At 36.0% G+C, this 20,088-nt stretch overlaps 1 long non-coding RNA gene across 1 annotated transcript in view; it reads right to left on the bottom strand.

Annotated features, from left to right (window-relative positions):
• The window catches only part of LOC115930578 (uncharacterized), a 52,849-nt gene extending 44,515 nt beyond the window's left edge, over positions 1 to 8,334 (bottom strand). Inside the window, exon 1 of the long non-coding RNA XR_004067208.3 lies at positions 8,232 to 8,334. This is a non-coding gene — a long non-coding RNA (uncharacterized lncRNA). The remainder of the gene's footprint in view (positions 1 to 8,231) is intronic.
• Between the last annotated feature and the right edge of the window lie 11,754 nt (positions 8,335 to 20,088).

Here is a 20,088-nt window from a genome sequence, read left to right as displayed (position 1 = left end):
CTCAGTAAAAATAAAATCAATATTATACACACTATATATTTCACATATTGGGTTAATTTCTATAATTTCCAATAGAAAAGAACATTATTTGTTTGTTTTGTTCACTGCTAATTCCCCAGGACCTTGAATATTGTCAGACAAACAATGGTTCATTTTTTAGCATAAATATTTATCAAATATTGCATGGAAAATATTTCATGGGACATACTTATACTAAAAACAATATTTTTGTCTATCTGAAATTCAAATTTAACTTAATGTTCTGAATTTTTGTTTATTATGTGTTTGTTTGTTTTAACTAAATCTGTCTACCCTACCTGAAACTTACACAATTTCGGACACCCACTTTATTAAAAATGGAAAATTACAAATTAAAATTATATTGCCCAGAATGAGGTCCATGTAAATGAAGATTCCCAAAATTTAAGCTTCATTAGCTTCATGGAAAAATCCATCTATAGGAAAACAGCTGTAATTTTTTACCCAGATGGAGTTTGCAGAATCATGTTAATAGAGTAGCAGTTTTGCCACACCCACGTGCTGCTGCCATTAGCATTGACAAAAACTCTAAAGATCCTCAGAAAGTCAATGTTTGAGTTACTCTTTAGAAGACTCTTTTGCCATGTTATAAATTGAGTTCAGCAGCCCTTACCATGGAGTCTATTATCTCGTTGATGATCCCTTAACTCCATGAACATTAATGTCAAATAATATGCCACATCCTCCAAGGGACAAACCTTTTTAGAGGTCTGTGAAACATGAAATGAGTGCTTTTTACAGAGCAGAGCCAAATTGTGATCTCATTGGTACCTAACAAGATTTCAAACACTGAGAAACAGCAATACAAACTTTGCGAAGGGGAACTTCAAAAGAAACACTCTAAGTAAAGGGATAAAGAGGCAAACCATTAACTTTGCTAAAGGATTAACATCAAGGATGAAACCTCAGTCTTCCTGGGAACAAACGGCAACCCACACATCCTTCAGGAAGAGACAATGGCAGCTCAGAATGGAAAGCAAGACTCAGGAACAGACTAACATGGAGGTGAACCCTCCGGGATAAAGATAATGCTTCCCTGGCCCAGTGTCTAAAGAACCTGCCGTCTTCAGAGTAGGAGAACTACGTCTTCCTTTTAGTGTTAAGCCCTCCTCTTGGAGCAACTTTTATTATAATATTAAATCTTGCTTCCATGGCTAACACACATTTTACAGTCCAGAGATTTGCCTAGTAACCCATATAATTCTAACTCCAGTGTGAGTAAAGATTACCTGAAGAAAATAGAAGACTGCCTCACTGTGTGTGTGTGTGTGTGTGTGTGTGTGTGTGTGTGTGTGTGTGTTCATGTATGTATTTTTGAATTGCTTAATATGGGAGACTATTTAAACTCTAAGTACAGACAGAAGTAAGTTTAAAGACATCCTTAGGTGTAGAGACATCCTCGTGGTCCCCTACAATGGGCTCACTACAAATGACTACTTGTCTGAAATTCAGAGTTTATGTTCTAGTGTAAATATTCCTGCTTTTTACTAAAGCACTTTTCTCCTTTTTCTCTTCTCCTTCTGTTTACCTCTTCCACCTCTTTCTTTTTTTAATTAACTTTGAGGAGTTGATCTGAAGTCTTAGCATTAAAACTATAAATCAATCAGTTAAAAATGCTTTATCTTTATATGGAATGCTGGATTGGTTAATAAAAACAAAAGAATGAGTAGTGGTTTAGAAGTCCACTCTTTTTAGTTCTTCAAGATGCTTAAATCATCATATAGTAAATCATGAAGTTTCACATTTCTTTCAGTTGTTCACTCTGCTTTTTGTACTGTCTCTTCCTTCCTCATCCTCCTCCAGCCTCTTTTTTCCACTATTGCTTTGGACTTTTCCTCACCTCCAAGGAGCTATTTACAGTTCCCTTTCTTTATTTCTATTTTAACCAATTAGACTGATAGTGGAAAAGTTTAAGTTTGTGGTCATGAAAAATGTTTCCATTTGCTGAAGCCTCCTGATTTGGGGCTTATTTGCTGGTTCATCCTCCAGAACTGGTACCCAAAATTTGTGTTTCGGTGACATTTAGAGACATCCATTTCTCAAATTTTAAGAAAATTAAGAAAACAGGACTATAAAGTTCAAATCAGATAAGGAAAAGAATGAGGACAAAGCAAAATACCCAAAAGGAAATGGGGTTTTTTAAAGTTTGCACCCCTAATATTTGTGAATATATGATTATTTTGTCTCCAACTTGGTGTGGTCCTGTGAGGTCCTATCCATTCAAAGGCAGAGGCTGCACCCAAGGCTCCGTATGGTTGAACTGACTTTTAATTGATCAGTGAGGCTGGTGAGTTTTGCAAACTCTCCAGCATGCAAAATTATACTTTGCTTTTCCATGTTTTAGTCTCATCTTTGTCAACTGCACAAGTTTGATTACCTGTGCACAGCACATCACAGCAATCTTAGTCCAGGCATCCTCACCTAGATTATCCTCAAGACAACCACGCTAATGACTGAGTACTTTAAGCAGCTGCGATGAAATTAACTGCAGCCATATATTTACCAACATCACATAAACAGATTCTTATTCATTTCTCCCTCTCTCTCTCTCTCTTTTTTCTTTTTTGAGACAGAGTCTTGCTCTGTCACCCAGGCTGCAGTTCAGTGGCGCAATCTCAGCTCACTGCAACCTCCACCTCCTGGGTTCAAGCGATTCTCCTGCCTCAGCCTCCCGAGCAGCTGGGACTACAGATGTGGGCCCCCACACTGGGCTAAGTTTTTGTATTTTTAGTTTTTAGTAGAGATGGGGTTTCACCGAGTTAGCCAGGATGGTCTCGATCTCCTAACCTCATGATCTGCCCAGCTCGGCCTCCCAAAGTGCTGGGATTACAGGCGTGAGCCACTGCGCCCGGCCTGTCTCTTTTACGTGTATTTTTTCCTTCCTCCCACAAATAAAAAATATCACAGTGCATTTAAACAAAACAAAAACCTATGCATGTACTTTGAAGCAGGTAGCTCTGTGAGCAGTAGCAAATTCATATGGGTCTGTAGTAACCTCAATTCTTGCCTCCTCAGAAGAAAGAATTCCACCGAGGGGCATAAGGCAGAGTGAGACAGCAAGGCAAGTTTTAAAGCAGGAGTGAAAGTTTATTAAAAACCTTTAGAGCAGGAATAGAAAGAAGTAAAGTACACTTGGAAGAGGGCCAAGTGGGTGACTTGAGAGATGAAGTACCCTGTTTGACCTTTGACTAGGGGTATTACATGTTGGCATACTTCCGAGGGGAGAGGGTTGCATCCCTTCTCCCTGATTCTTCCCTAGGGGTGGGCTGTTTGCATACACAGGGGCTTGCCAGCACTTGGCAGAGGAGCATGTGCAGTGTGTGTACTGAAATTGTACACATGCTCACTCGAGGTGCTCAAGAATGATCTTATACCTGTTAAACGCCACCATTCTGCCTCTGAGTGAGCATGCTTGAGCCCACTCGTCCAACCCCTGAAATCTTATCGAGAAGCAGTTGATCACTAGTTTCAGGTGTTTCTATCCTTTGGGAGACTGCCTTTTCCTGGTGCTGGCTGCAACCAATTGTTATTTTAGAGAGATACTGTAACAATCACCTGAGATATCTTGGTAAGTGAGTAGGGAGTGTTCAGCCCTCCCCTACCCTGGTCATGTCTGACTAGCTACCTACTGTAACAGCTCTGGATTTAACTACTGTTTTCTACAATTAGGTAAGTGGATTTCTGGTAAATCATTTATATTGATAAGCTCCTACTTAGCTCTTGCTAAGCGTTTTAAAGTTAAAAGTGCCTAGAACTGAGTTGATGCTTAAAAACAACAGCTATGATTAATTATCTTCTAATAACTGCTCCTATGTTATTCTTCTTCCAACCTGCTTTATATTTTATTCCTAGCATTCTTATTCCTCAATGGGAGGGGATTAACTTTCTCAAACATTGGATAAATCAGTAAAAATAAAACAGCCATGCTGCAAAACTGTCTACAATATTGTGACATAATATGAAATATGTATTTTATCTTTTTCCCCAGTTCCTAGCACAAGCACAAGAGCTTTCTAAAGCCTTAGGAATTTCCTGAGTGATAGGGGTAAGAGAAGCATGTTTAGTCATTCGTAATAAGCCTCTTTCAACCATACCTGAGTTTATGCCAAGGAAATCACTCTGGTGGCAGCCTGGATAGCTTAAATATACACCTGGTTGCCAGAGAAACAAACCAGATGATTAGAGGCTTGGAACGATCCCTTACTCCCTACTTCAGGGGAGACAGGGGACAGGGGATAGAGATTGAGTTAAATGCCAATGTCCAGTGATTTAATCAATCATACCTAAGTAATGGAATCTCCTTAAAACCCTGAACGACAGGGCTCAGAGAGCTCCTGGGTTGGTGCACACATAGTAGTGTTGGGTGAGCAGCATACCTGGAGAGGATGTAGAAGCTCTGCCCTCCTGCCCTATACCTTGCCTTATGCATTGCTTTCATTTGGCTGTTCCTGAGTTGTATTCTTTACAATAAAGTGATAAATGTAAGGAAAGTGTTTTCTTGACTTCTGTGATCTTTTATAGCAAACTGTTAAACCTGAGGAGTGGGTTGTGGGACACTTCCAACTTTACAGGCAGTAGGTCAAAAGTAGGAGGGGCCCAGAATTGCCAAGTGAGGGCAGTTTTGTGGGACTGAGCCCTTACTTGACATGTAGAGTCTGACACTGACTCTGGGTAGATAGGGTCAGAATTGAATTAAATTGTAGACACTTGGTTACAGTCTGGAGAATTGGTTGGTGTAAGAAAAACCATACATTTGGTGTCAGAAGTGTAGTAAGTGAAAACATATAATAGACTTTTGAAGAAGGGCATTAGCACAGTGATCAGACTCCCAGGCTCTGTCGCTAATCAGCTGTTTTGTTAGCTTTATAACTGTTTATTCACTACACCATTTTCTAAAGCATCTCACACATAGTCACCCCTCTGGGGAGCTTGATCTGACAGGGTTGAAACTGAGATGATAAAAGTTTAATTATTATCAGTGATGATGGTATTTAATAATTGTGCTCTCACTGGGAACAATTTCCAGGAGAAATCATCTTGCTTCATTACAATATGTGAATGATGAGTCTAATAAAATCTCGCATGAGAAATTTTAAACTCTAAGATAAAACTTTTCCTAATAAATGTTTATTACATTTACATAAGTCCCAAGAGCCTTTTGTTCAGGTCAAAAGAAGATGGCAGAATTTTTGATTTTCTTTGTTTCTAAAGGTCACAAAATATAATACTGATTTCCAATGAGGGGTGTGCGTGCGTGTGTGTGTGTGTGTGTGTAGGGAAGGAAGATGAGGAAGACGAGGGATAGGGAAAATGGAATTCACTTCACCAGGACATGAAGCTTAGACAGGATGGGCTTGGAGACAAGCTAGTCTCGACTTTGGAAAACAAATTGTCTTCAGTCTTTGAATTTTTTACAGATTAAATAGTATTGATCTTTTTTTCTGTCCTCATTTGAATGAACTTTAGCAATACATGGTAAGAAGTTGGCTGCTCCAATTTAACATGAAGGTGAAAAGGGTGCCAACCAAGCAGAATGTCAGTGAACCAGGATTTTGAAGTTTACCTTATTTCTCAGTAACAGCATTAATGCTCAAGTCTCCTTTAGGAAGATCCAATTCTATTATCCCAGCTCATTCTAGGTTCCTTGTAACCCAGAAAACTCTAGTATGGACTAAGGATGATTCTAAGTGAATGTTACTATGGAATGTGTGTGTGTGTGTGTGTGTGTGTGTGTGTGTGTGTGTGTGAATGTGATATTAAAGACCATTTGTAAAAAGCAGCATTTCAAATTTTGGTTGAGCTCTTTTTATTGTGTTATGTATCATCCTTGGTACATTTGGAAACTGTATTATGTTGTGGGACTGAGAAGCAGGAGAGCCTGATGCCAGAGTTTTAGTTAAGATTCACTATGTGATGAAAACATTATCTGAGACCATTACACTTAGGCAGATGATAAAAAAGGATCATACTTTTAGGTATCATCGCATGATTCTTGTTTATTTCTTCTTTTCTCTTCAAACTAAGACAAGTAATAAAACAGTGTTGACAGAATGACAAGGGAACAATAAATATTTTCTGATCTTGGGAAATCAAGCTCTGCCCTGCAGTGTCATGCTTGAGAAGTGAAGTGCTTCTTAAATAGAAAAAAAAAAAAAAAAAAGAACAAACAACCAAACAACAACCCGCAAAACAGAAACCTGGAAATCAAAGTCAAGTCACATCTCTAGAAAGATGATGACCTTCACTTCCAGGAAGGTCTTTGTGTGGTTGTGAATTCGATGTTCTTTAAATGACACCCTGTAACTGCTTAGTGAGAGCCAAGCCATTTTCACTCTCTTTTTGTGCCCAATTGCTGCAGCTGGTTTGACAAAAGTAGCTGGTGCAGATTTTTCTCAAGATTGCTTTAGCAATGTTTCAACCAAAGGTCTCACTTTTTAAGGCATGCAGTTCTTCACTTTAGATTGGCATGCTTCATTGTTAAACTGTTTTATTTGAGGAGAAAGTTTGAAAGGAATAGTACTACAATTAGAAATGAATATTTAATAAATGACCAAAAAAATGAAGTAATTGCACGGCCAGTATTCTCTATTTACAATGGAGCAAAATTAGAAATTATTAACAGAGCTGGAAACAAAAATCAAAAAGAAAATATCTAAGATGTTATCAACTGGTATTTTAATACTTTCATTACAAAAAATCAATCACCAGAATCACTGGATTCAAATAAAAATAAAAACCAATAGTGCCCAATATGGATAAAATGACAATAATAAAAGACATTATAAATCAGAATATATGGAAAGAATAAACATGGCCAAAAAGAAAATTTAGTCTTAAATTCACGTACCAATAAGCTTAAAAGAATGTAAATAAGTTAAGCAGCATACTCCAAGCATTACCAAAAATAACCAACTAAAGAATAAAAAATAGAGAAATGAATACAAATAAAAGCAGAATAAAATGCAAAAAAACAAATTTAGAACTAAAATATCCAAAATTTGGTCCATTGAGGGAAAAGTAACAGATGACTCAATAGTTTAATAATAAAGGGAAAAAAGGGAAGGAAGCATAAATATGTAAAATAAGAAATTGCAATGCGGAATTTACCAAAGACAGGAGAGAAAATAAAAGACCATAAGAAACAATTCTCTCAGTTTTATGTGATTTAATTTTAGAACCTAGATGAAATATATGATTTTTTAGAATATGAATTACCAAAATTTACCCCATGAAAGTTGGAAATTTTAAACAGACAAATCATTACCAAAGAAGAAAGAGAAAAAAAACAAATAAGATGCTCATTGGCTTAATCATTCTCCAACCTTTTGAGGAACAAATGACTTAAAATGTTAGATTATTTCAAGGAGTAAAAAAAGTAGGAAAATATCCAGCATAACATTGATACTCAAAACCAGCAAAGATAACACAAACCACCCCCCCCCAAATATTAGAAACCAATTTTACCTGTGAATCTGACATAGAAATCCTTTATAAATACTAAAACAAGGTCTAGAGGCACATTAAAAGAATGATACACTCTATCTAAGTGTGGCATGTTTCAGTAATGAAAGATATCTACTGACAAAATATTCATATTCACAGATTTGAAATCTTTGATTATCTTTATAGATACAGAAAAGTTACTGATAAAATTCAGTATCTTTTCATTTAAACAATATTTTAAATTTTTAAATATATGTATATTTTCTTAATATGTACATATATTACATATTTACTCATGTAGTTTTTATGGCTATATGATTATATATGCACACTAAAGATAAGTAAATATATGTATTTATTTATAAAACTATGCATTATTTAAAAGATTAGCATTATCTGTATATATATATATACACAAATATATGTATATATAACTAAAATATGTTCCTATATCAACCATACTAAGTATAACGTGCAATGGGAGAAAACAGTAGAGGCACTCCAGTGAGAGTTAAAACCAAAAGTGAATTTTTATTCTTCTATTATCCTGGAGATACCTGTTGACACATTTAGAAACAGCAATGGAAGGTAAAAACTTGAAGGAAGATAAACTGTATATTCTTGCAAATTATATTGTAGGAAAATCCTGGTTCTTGTCATATGGCCAGAAAATATTAGACTCGCGGACACACAGAAGGGTATGAAAAACGGAACTTCTTGGGTGAAAAGGGAGAAAGAGAAAAACTTACAGCAGAGCGAGAAGGAAGCCTGTTTACTGGCTCCGGCCCCATCACACAGGAACGCAAGAGGCTGGGCTCCTCCCCTCTGCAAATGGCGCGAACTTCCGTGGCTCCACCCCATTCTCCCAGTGCGCAGGCCCGTCCGAGGTTCGCCGGGAAGCCCTTTTCACTTGGCGGTCTCAATATGGTTGGAAAAGCAAAGAAAAACAACTGAAAATCTGTAAATATAATACATACTTTTGAGAAATGGCTGGGTAAACAATAGTATACAGAAAGAAATTGCTTTCATATAGTCAAATGTTAGGCAGCCAGAAGAAATAATTGAAATTAAAAATCACATTTTAAATACCAACTTTAAAAGAAATAGCTGGAGAAATTTGAAGAACTATACAAAATCCCTGGAAAGAAAACTAACATTACACTGAAGGACAAAAGAAAATTTGGACAAATAAAAAGCAGATCATGTTTTGATATCAAAATTAAACAGTCTAACTATGCCAATTATCCTGTATAAATGCATCAATTTAGCAAGGTCCTTCCCAAAATTACCAAAGGAGGATTTCAAACTCTCTAAATGATCTTAAAGGTGATGTCACAAAATAAACATCCGAGAAGGGTCAAGAAAACATTTAAAAGAAGGTTAATGGGAATGAGATGGAGACAAGATAAAATAAATACTAATCCAAATTCTAAATTTTCAACGACTAAAATAATTAAATAATGTCTAAATGGAAAAAAAGGTAAAATTTATAGATATACCCAAATGAATACAAAAATGAAGTATAAAAGTTAATTTTAAAATAGAGAGTTTTTTTTTAATTGTGGAGACAAATGAGTAGATATTGGGAAAAATATAAATTAAATTACTACTTCTCATCTTGAAGTAATATCTTTGTGTTACAATCTAGGTAGTATTCACATTGATATTCACATAAAATCATTTCAGCTTTTCTTCATATTTGAAAATGTTAAAATACATGGAACCATTTTTTCAGCTTTCATTTGGCAAAACGATAAAAATAATCTGACAACAGTAAGAGAGGGTATTAGGGAATAGGCATATTCATATATCTTTATGGAGAACAACTTGACAATATCAATATATAAGTCACGTTCTCTACTGTGTTTAATTTTTAGTATTTATCCTATGGTCCAGCTATTTATCCTATTAGTTGATAAACTATGCATGTGTAATAATACCCACTGGGTCACTGCATAAAATAACCAAAGCTTCTAGACATTTACGTTATGGTCAGTTGATTAATGCTTAAAAACAAAATCTATGGTAAAACCATACATGAGATATTGTGTAATTATTAAGTAGTATGCTGCATATGTGTTTTTATGGGCCAAAATCCAAATTGCACAACACTATTCAGGGTATGGCAATGTTTACTTAAAAAATAAGAATAAGAAGTAACACATGCATATAAACCTATAAGACAGAAAAACACATGTATATAAAATTGTATAAGACAAAATATTTCTACAGTAGCTTTGGAAAATAAAAATTTTTTAAATGGACAAAAGTAGTTTTTCTCTAAGGAACACTTGTGAAGAAATCCCAGGAATTTTACCACAAAATATGGCATCCTGGTATGCTCATTATTTCAAATTTTAGGTACTTGAATGTCAGCAGATTCTGGAAGAGGCTCTCTTTCCCTTATCTATCTTAAGACTAGACCCACCGTAGAAGACAATTGCTTTTCATTCCCTCTCTGCAATCTCATTATTTACCACAGAAAAGAAGACCAAGAAATGCAACCACACCTGGATAGAGTTTTTCATGAGATACTGTCTGCCTCTCTGGCTCATTCAAATTCTAAAATGAAACACTTACAACTTAATTTCTGTCTCCTGAGTTCATTCATTCTCCCTAATAATCATTTACTATCCCTCAAAAGAACTGCCTACTTTTCCCCATCTCCCCTCTCCCCTATAAAGAAGGATATATAAGTATCTGTATCTTATGGGTTATTTGGTAATCGCTCTCTTGTGACTCCCCCTTGCTTATGCGTATTAATAAAAATGTATGCCTTTTTTTCCTGTTAATCTGTCTGCCGTTAATTCAATTCAGGGAAAGGTTGAAATTCCTTCATTTAGATGAGAGAGCTGCTGTGCACAACTGCATTAGATAAGTTTATTGTGTGGATTTTAAAGAGACGTTACAGAAAGAGAAAAAAATTAGAAATTGAGAGTTTGAGAGTTTATTCCTGTAAATTTTATATCATATATAAAATGTTTGCTTCCCCAAATTATAGTATTAGCCCATATTATTACTTATCAAGATGTTAAATCAAAACAAAAGTTATTTTAGTGTAAATTTCAAACCACTATAATTTAGCTTAACAAGTTAATCCTCATAAATCCTCACATGTAATTTATTATGAGTTTTTTTGAAGGCTTGAAAAGACCGTTTGGGAATGTTTCATCATAATTTGACTGGGTAAGAAGACAAAAGATGCCTAACACTCATGTGTAGTTCTAGGTTTTGTACAGACAAGACCACACAGTACACAAGATTATATAATCTGATGTCTGTCACTACTTCCTTTCCACTCATGATGACTTTTATTTCTTTCTCTTGCCTACTTGTCTTGGTAGGATCTTTAGTACAATGTTAAATAGAAGAGGTGAGAGTGGAAATCCTTGTCTCCTTCCTCATCTTAAGGGGAAAGAATTGAGTCTTTCACTGTTGAGTATGATGTTGGCTGGATTTTTCACAGATGACTTTTATTGGTTTGTAGGTGTTCTTTTCTATCATTTGCTGGGCATTTTTATTATAAAAGAGTATTTGACCATATTATGTCATATTATGTTTTACTACGTTTCCTCATATTTTATCCCTTACTTGGCTTAAAATATTGTTATTAGTATTTGATACTTAATGTAATTTTATTTCACAAAGTTGTTATTGTCTTTGCCACTAGAATGTAAGCACTTTGAGAATAGGGACTCTATTTTGTTCTCTATTGCAGGCTCTTAGAATAGTGGCTGGCACACAATAAGTACTCATATATTTCTGAATAATTAAATAAGAGTAGGTAAATATGATTTTTATCCTTTTATGAGTGACACTGAGAAATGTTAAGTTTGGAGAAGTTAAATAACTTTTACGAGGGAGACCTATGATTAAATCTGAGGAGTTTGATTCTAAACCCAAATTTGTAAACACTATATTTAATGATTATAATTATAGATACAGATATGCCTTCTTTATATGCTATTCCTTCATTTTACATATAAACTTCTCAGGGGTAAAAGGAAATTTTTAAATTAAAGAAAGAAAAAGTTATTTCTTTTATTTATAAAAGAAATGATTAAAATAAAGGATTGATCAAAGTGTCATTTTTTTTTTACTTTCTCTGTGTATGTATAGGTCCCTTTAAAAACAAATATAGCAATTCTTACTTCCAAACAACAGAAATATGTTTTGGGGTCTGGAGAGTATCCCAAGATTTCTTAAATCCAAGAATGAAGAAGCATTATGGAGACTATAGTGTAAATAAAAATGCCATCTCATACTTGGACATAGTTGACATTTTGGTACCTACCTCAACTTTAGTCTTACTGACATTCTAATAACCCTCTGAAGTCTCCAATGGTTTGGGATACTCACTAATTGAAAAAAATGTTGGATTTGATTTTCATGTCTTTTCTAATGAAAAAATAGATCATTTAGAAACCTCCTTCTAGTGCTCATAAACCTTTTAGTTGAAGGTATACAAAAAGTTATCGTAGAATTTGCTGTGAGATACTGATAGAATTAGCAAGTACAGAGTCACCTGCTTTGCAGACAGCTACCATAACTTTTCCAAATATTCTGTTCATGAACATGAAATTTACAAAGATGGCATATTGACATTTTCTTTCAAATTCATTGTAAATACTGTGTAGACCTTTGATTTAACCTGACAAAAAGCACTTTTCTATAGAGTGGAACTTTCTCTTTTTCCTGATCATAGGACTCATTTGCTTGTTTTTGAATATAATATGTAAAAGCACTGACGAGCTAGTTTGCTCTAAGGAAATCAGTAAATAATCACACATTATGTTAAGGAATAGAAATGTTACTACCTCTAATTTAAATAAGATGATGACATTAAACTCACAAAAATGCTTTGGAATGCAGTTGCTGAATAAATGGAAAATTCCTCCTTTTTTATTTGTGAAAATTTAGAATTGATATTGAATAATGGCAAATGCTATCATAGAGTCAACAGGCGATAGTAATTTAAAACAATGCATTTTCAGTTGAAAATTTCTTGCAGAACCTTGCACCAAATTTACCACCATTTGACACTTTACTAAACTTTTTGGCAGCTCGACTTAATAGCTCCTATTCCTTCTCTGTATTGTTGCTTTTCATTTTTTTTTCTTTTTTGAGATGGAATCTCACTCTATCACCCAAGCTGTAGTGCAGTGGCACGATCTCGGCTCACTGCAACCTCCACCTCCTGGGTTCAAGCCATTTTCCTGCCTCAGCCTCCCAAGTAGCTGGGATTACAGGTGTATGCCTGTATTTTTGTATTTTTAGTGGAGACGAGATTTCACCATGTCAGCCAGGCTGGTCTCGAACTCCAGACCTCAGGTGATCCACCCACCTCAGCCTCCTAAAGTGCTGGGATTACAGGCAGGAGCCACAGCACCCAACCTATTGTTGCTTTTCAATGTAGGTCACGTAAATCATTGATTTCCTCAACACATGTTCTTCAGTTGTTCTTCGGCCTGCTGTCTTTTTATCTTAAGTGAAATTCTTTAACTGTGTGTTCATCATTGTGGTACCTGTGGGCATTTCAAAAAATAGCAAGGGAAGAACACATTTATTTGTGAGAACACATAACAATGAACATTTATGCTACTTTTAGAATTAAAGACTATAAAGGGAAGAAAATGAAAGATGAATCAGAGTAGATGAGGGGTATCTTACTGTATTCAGATTGATTTAACAAAATACTATACTAGGTAGGTTATAAACCACAGAAGTTTATTCTCAGAATTCTGGAGGGTGAGAAATCCCAGATCAAGGCAAATTGTGTATCTAATGAGGGGCCCACTTTCTGACCCATAGGTGGTGGATTCTCATTGCATACTCACATGGTGGAAGCGATGAGAGGTCTTCTTGGGCCTTTTCCACAAGGGCTCTGCTCTCATGATCTAATTACCACTTAAAAGCCCTACCTCTTACTACAGTTACCTTGGGAGTTAGAATTTCAACATGAATTTTGTGGGGACACAAATATGCAGGCCATAGCAAGTGGTATATTAAATTTAGAATCTGATTTCAGAACAAATTGATCAATAAAGAGTTTATCTTTACCTACCTTTAATCTGGCACATTTCTTCATTAATGTGAACCATAGAAAGAAGCAGTGCTCCTGATTTATGAGGAAAAGATCAACATTTTTGTTCAGAACAAAATAATTTTCCCCATTTTCAGTACATAATGCAGTTATAAAGAACAAGTTTAAGCATGAATTACTGGTGGTCAAGTAAACAGCAAGGAAAAATATCCCTTTGGTTGCCATGCATACCCTTTGCTTTCAGCCTCAAAATATGATTCTACATATATTTCTATATCTGTATCTATCTCTATATATACATCTACCTACATATCATTCCTCTTTACTTTTCCATACTTCTTACTCCTAAATTTCCCAACTTCATGTCAAGAAGGTTACAGCTCCAGAGTCATGGTGCCTGGCTGAGAACCCTAGCTACACAATATGTAGTACTATGGAAGTCAGGTCTGCAAAAGTAGCCCCCACACACCTTGCCTCCCCAAATTCATTCTCTTGCATATTCCCCTCACAAACTGAATTGAGTCTGGCCCCATAATGCATTTTAGCTGATAAAATGCAGGAGGCATGAAGCTTTTTTAGTTCTATGCCTAAGCCTTAAGAAAGTCTGACAGCTTCTGCTTCTATGCTTTCAAGAGCCCTAAGTTGCCATGAAAAAGATCTAGTTACTCTGCTCAAGAGGCCAGAAGGAAATACCCACCATATGGAGAGTCCACCTAAAGATGAATAAGCCCTGAGGCTACATGGAGAGTAAGGCTCAGTCTTTCCACCATCTCCACAAAGGCACCAGGTGTGTCAGTGAGCCATTTTGAATATCCCAACCCATTCATGCCCAAAGAGCTTCCCAGGTGAACCAAGTAATCCCACAGAATTATGAAAAACAATGCTTTTTTGTCACTGAGTTTTAGTTTGGTTTGTTTTACAGCAATAGATTAATAAAACACATACTAACTCTGAAATCTTGGCAGCGACTTGACCTTATCACGAGTTTGTTTTCTCATATGTAAAATCAGAATTTCAATAATAATACTTAATTCATTGTGTTGGTATAAGTATTAAATGAACAAGACATGGAAAGCTTTTAAATCCATATCTAGCCTATATTAAGCCTCAATAAAATTGTTTTGTTATGGTTATTTCACTGGCTTCTTATAATTCTCTAAATTTCCCAGGCCATTTTATATGAATACTGAGCTTGGCCTTGTTTTCACTTTTTTCTCTTATTCTGTATGGTGGTTAGAAGACAAAGAAAATGTATAAAAGCCTGAGTTTACATTCTGACTCAGACATTTATTAATTGTTTAACTTGCAGAAGTCTCTTTCATCACTAGCTACAGAATGGCCTTAGCAACATCTGTCTCTGATTGCTGGTTGGAGGCTTGAAAATTTTAACAAATGTAAAGAATTTACATATATCCATAAGCTAAGACAATAGCAATTATTAAATAGGCACATTCTTTGAACAAATAGCAATCTTCCCAGATTACAATATGCAGAATGCTTTGCTCCTATATCTGTCCTCCCAAAGTAATCTATTTATCTGTGAAACATCTTATGATATATATTAAAACACTATGTTTTAATTTGTTGATGTTCTGTCCAAATTAACTGTCCAAAAGAATTTCTCAAGGACAGACACAATGGCAACAATCCAGTCATTTCTGTATAATGTGCCTATGTTGTAGACTATTTCCAATACAGTTGGCCCTTCTTATCTATGGGTTCATCATCCATGGATTAAACCAACTGCAGATCAAAAATATGTGAAAAGAAAAATATGTGAAAAGAAAAAATATACATGATTGTGTCTGTACTGAATATGTACAGACTTTCTTGTCATTATTCTTTAAACAATAAAGTATAACAAACATTTACATAACATCCATGTTGTGGGAGGTATTATGAGTGATCTAGATATGATTTAAAGTATACAGAAGAATGTGTGTAGGGTATATACAAATACTATACCATTTTATGTAAGGGACTTGAGCATCCAAAGATTTTCGGGTCTGTGGGAGTCAGGATACCGATCCCTCATGGTTACAGAGGGATGACTGTTGTAATTTGGATGTCCTTTTTTTTCAGGGAGGTCAGGGATGCTCAGGAGGATATTATACTTTTATGAATCTGGAGAGTCAGCCATGGTAACGATCTTGGTGGAAGGCAGAACCTCACTTGCAGCTTTAAAAACTACAAATGTCCACTATTTAATCTCCTTGGCCCTTGGCAACTAGATAATGGGCATAGTTGGCCAGTTAAATACTTACAGTCATGATTTTGACTGGAGAGTAAGTGACCCAAGGAGAAATGGAGAAATCATGTCACTACTGGCAAGAGTGGTAACCACAGCTGACCAGACACAGAGTTGGTGATGGCAGTGGCATCTAGTGAATTTTGTGTCCAAGCAGAAGTGACAACAATGTCCCAACTTGACTCTTCATGTAGGATTTTTGTCACTTCCACATCCTGATTCTCCACACTTCCCTTAGTGTATGTGAGATTTTTGTTATTCTTTCCTAAATTCTTTTTCTTCTTAAGAGCCCTGGCTTTTGCTGTTTACAATGAAGAACCTGGACCAGTATAACATCTTTGACAAGAAAATCTGTGGGATACAGGCTGTAATGAGATCCCTAAAGGAGACAGCTAGTGACATTTTGGCTGATAAGAAAAATTGAGAAAGAAAAAGAATAAAAAAGATAGTTATAATAGGAAAAAGAGCCAAGGGCTGTTGCCTGTTACAAATCTTAAAAAAAAAAAACACAAAGGTTTTTATATTAATACATGAGTTTTCTGGAAAACAAGTAATTCAGCTATTTTTTAATGTAGTCTTCAAATTCTTTGCATGTGAGTAATGGAACAAATAACAGTATAGATACTAGAAAGGTAATCCTAGCAAAGAAGGAAAAGTCTCATGAGTGAAGAACTTTTCTCATCTTCAAATATCATAAAGAAGACCAGGATGATGTCATTAGAAGAACTAGAGAAACAAACTGGCCAGATTATCATAGATAGATAGATAGATAGATAGATAGATAGATAGATAGATAGATAGATAGATAGATGATAGATAGATAGATAGAGATATAGAGTGTGAATGCACACTTATTGGGGGAACCAGCCCTCAATATTTCAATGTAGGTTCTTTTCTATTTTCCCTAAGTGTCGGCCGGTCTGAGAAATAAAGGGAAAGAGTACAAAAGAGAGAAATGTTAAAGCTGGGTGTCCGGGGGAGACATCACATGTCGGCAGATTCCGTGATGCCCCCTCAGCCATAAAACCAGCAAATTTTTATTAGCAGTTTTCAAAGGCGTGGGAGTGTACTAACAGGGTGGGGGTCACAGAGATCACATGCTTCAAGGGCAACAAAAGATCACAAGGCAGAAGGTCAGGGAGAGATCACAAGGTCAGGGTGAAACTAGAGTTACTAATGAAGTTCCATGTCCCACTGTGCACGCACTGTCATTGATAAACGTCTTAACAGGGTTCAAGAGCAGAGAACCAGAATTTCCTAATCCTAGCAACCCTGGGGGCGCTGCAGAGGGCCAGGGCGTGTTTCATCCCTTATCTGCAACTGCATAAGGCAGACACCACCAGAGCGGCCATTTTAGAGGCTCCCCCTGGGAATGCATTCTTTTCCCAGGGCTGTTAATTATTAATATTCCTTACTGGGGAAAGAATTCAGCGATATTTCTCTTACCTGTTTTTGGCAATAAGAGAAGTATGGCTCTGTTCTGCCTGGCTCCCAGGCAGTCAGACCTAATGGTTATCTCCCTTGTACCCGGAACATCACTGTTATCCTGTTCTTTTTTCAAGGTGCCCAGATTTCATATTGTTCAAACACACATGCTTTATGAACAATTTGTGCAGTTAATGCAATCATCACAGGGTCCTGAGGCGACATACATCCTCAGTTTACGAAGATGACAGGATTAAGAGATTAAAGTAAAGACAAGCATAGGAAATTATAAGAGTATTGATTGGGGAAGTGATAAATGTCCATGAAATCTTCACAATTTATTTTCTTCTGTCACGGCTTCAGCAGGTACCTCCATTGGGGTCCCTGACTTCCTGCAACACACACTCTATCAGTAAGTGCTTTCATTGCTTCTCTACTAATGGTCTGGAATAAACAATAGAGAAATGAAGATAATTAGTTGTTGGGGAGATCTTGGTTTGTCTAGCTTTGAAGCACAGCTTATAGGAACTGTCACATTTTTAGCTGTATTTTAAGAGAATCATGTGAATAAGATTTAATAAAAGTCATGGGAGTGAATAATAACAACTCATGATTTTTCAAAGTGGAGTGTTCAGATCCACTGAGAGGGAAAAAATGATGTATAAGAACTGTGCTCACAAATATTCCACTTTTTTTTCCTCCAAGACTCGGTGTTCCCAGGGGAATGGGTGAGAGGGCAATGAGGACCAATGATACTGAGCAACATACATCTGGTTCTCATAACATCAGGGAGGACCTTCTCTACTCTGATAAGATTATCTGGCATAATATCCTTCTCTTCTAACTTCCTAGAGCCCGTGTTACTCTTATTAATACAGAAGACAACATTTGCTATTATGGCTGTTTGTTTGTGTTTTATATCTCCAATTAATCTTAAGGGGAAGGACTTGAGTTAAAATGATTTTATCACTCAATAACAGAGGTAAGGACAAAAATTACATGATAAAGGTGCTATTTTATTAATTGATCAATTTCCCAAATCAGAAACATTGTTTTTAAACTCAAGTTATATACTCACATCTCAGAGTTTGAAAGTTCTTGAAAAATAATAGGCAATTTGGAGAGAAATAATAAAATCAAAGGAAAATTGTTGCTTTTACTTGAAATATTTAGAAATGCCTCTACCATGTTTAAATTTTATTTCAAGAACTCCAATTAACAGCAGGAATTATCTGTCCACACGGTCTTTCTTTAGTTTAATAAAATATCATTTGGCCACATTTGTTTCTCCTTGCCTTTAAAGCAGTTGTCTGTATTACTTGTGATGTACTGCTTAACACTGACATTACAGAGTACAAAAACATTGAAACAATCTTGAGCTGAGATCTTTTAGCTTTGGTATTCCAGGGCCAAGTACATCAATTTGAACACAGTAGGGACTCAATAAATACTTGTTAGTTTGATTTATAGCAAATATTACTTTAGACACAGGCTATATACACTGTTTCTAAAAATAAAAAGAATGTATAAACATAAAGACAGAAAAAGCAATGAATTACCTCACTCTTTTTAAGTGACGCCCTTTTTTTCCCAAATAACATTATAGTCCAATATTATTAATGAGCAATTTTTGCACTTAATTGAATTTTAGTAAATGAGAACGTTCTCCTGGCAACAGGATGTCTCCAACTTATTCTTAATTTGATCCCTGTCTGTTTCATCCTGATGTAAAAGACAAAGGGAGATTGTGCAGAACCCTGGGTTCTCTACTGCTTTTTGCTGTAAAAATGCTTCTCATGCCCAAAGTTTGAAAAGCGATGGTGCATAACCACTCTTTCATTTTTCTTAGAGGTCAAACTTAGTCCTTTTTAGTATGGCTCAGATTAAACAGAGTAACTTCTTTTTCCATTATTTCTTCAAGTTAAATGATCCAGTCACCATCTCACTTCAAGGACTTATTATTTCTCAGAAACATAAATGAGAATTGTGTTACCTTAACTCTGCTAAGAAACAGTTGGGTGTTAGCGACCAGAAAAATCCCTTAAGTGTCATCTCACTGTCCATGCTAGACCCTTTGTGTACCAGGCTGAAATAAGTGGAGACTTTGCTGATCTTCTTACCAAGGACAGAGGGCTATGGAGGCTGATACAGCAGGCACCTCATGGAAACAGGTATAAATTCTTTTTCAACTGTACTTTGAGAGATAGCCTTTTTACTGCTGTGAGAGATTAGAGCATATGCAGAAAAAAGTGATCATGGCCATTTTGGACAAGGAGTTTCCAAGACTAGCAGAAATAGAAAACATAGGCCTGTCCTGGTCTGCAGTGACAGTATCTGTCACAAGTCTGGATGAAGGTTTGTGCTTTCCCATGTTTTTCTTCTACCAAAGGGCAATCTTAGCACTTTTACTGCAGTCATGAAGAACATTTGCTCTTCCCTTTATGATATGTTACGCATTGAATTGTGTTCACAAAAAAAATGTTAAAGTCCTAACTCTCAGTACCCCAGAATGTGACTTTTCTTGAAAATAGGGTCTTTATGGAAGTAATCAAGTTAATCTGAGGTCATTAAGGTGGGCCCTAATCCAGTATGACTGACGTTATTATGAAAAGGGGAAATTTGGACACAGAGACAGACATGCACACTGAGAAGACAATATGAAGATGGAAGCACAAACTGAACTGGCTCAGATGAAGGCCAAGGAATGGTCAAGGATTGCTGGCTACCACAAGAAGCTAGGAAAAGGCAAGGAAGGATCTTATCAAGAGCGTTACAGAAAGTATGGTCCTGCAGACACCTTGATTTCTGACTTCTAGCCTCCAGAACTCTAAGATAATAAAATGGTGTTATTTTAAGCCAGCCAGTTTACAGTAATTAGTTATGGAAGCCC

The sequence above is a fragment of the Gorilla gorilla genome, chromosome 15 (genome assembly GCF_029281585.2).
Source record: "Gorilla gorilla gorilla isolate KB3781 chromosome 15, NHGRI_mGorGor1-v2.1_pri, whole genome shotgun sequence".
In the NCBI taxonomy this organism is placed as follows: Eukaryota; Metazoa; Chordata; class Mammalia; order Primates; family Hominidae; genus Gorilla; species Gorilla gorilla.
Note: the sequence above shows the minus strand (reverse complement) of the source record. Positions and strands in the feature narration are given on the sequence as shown.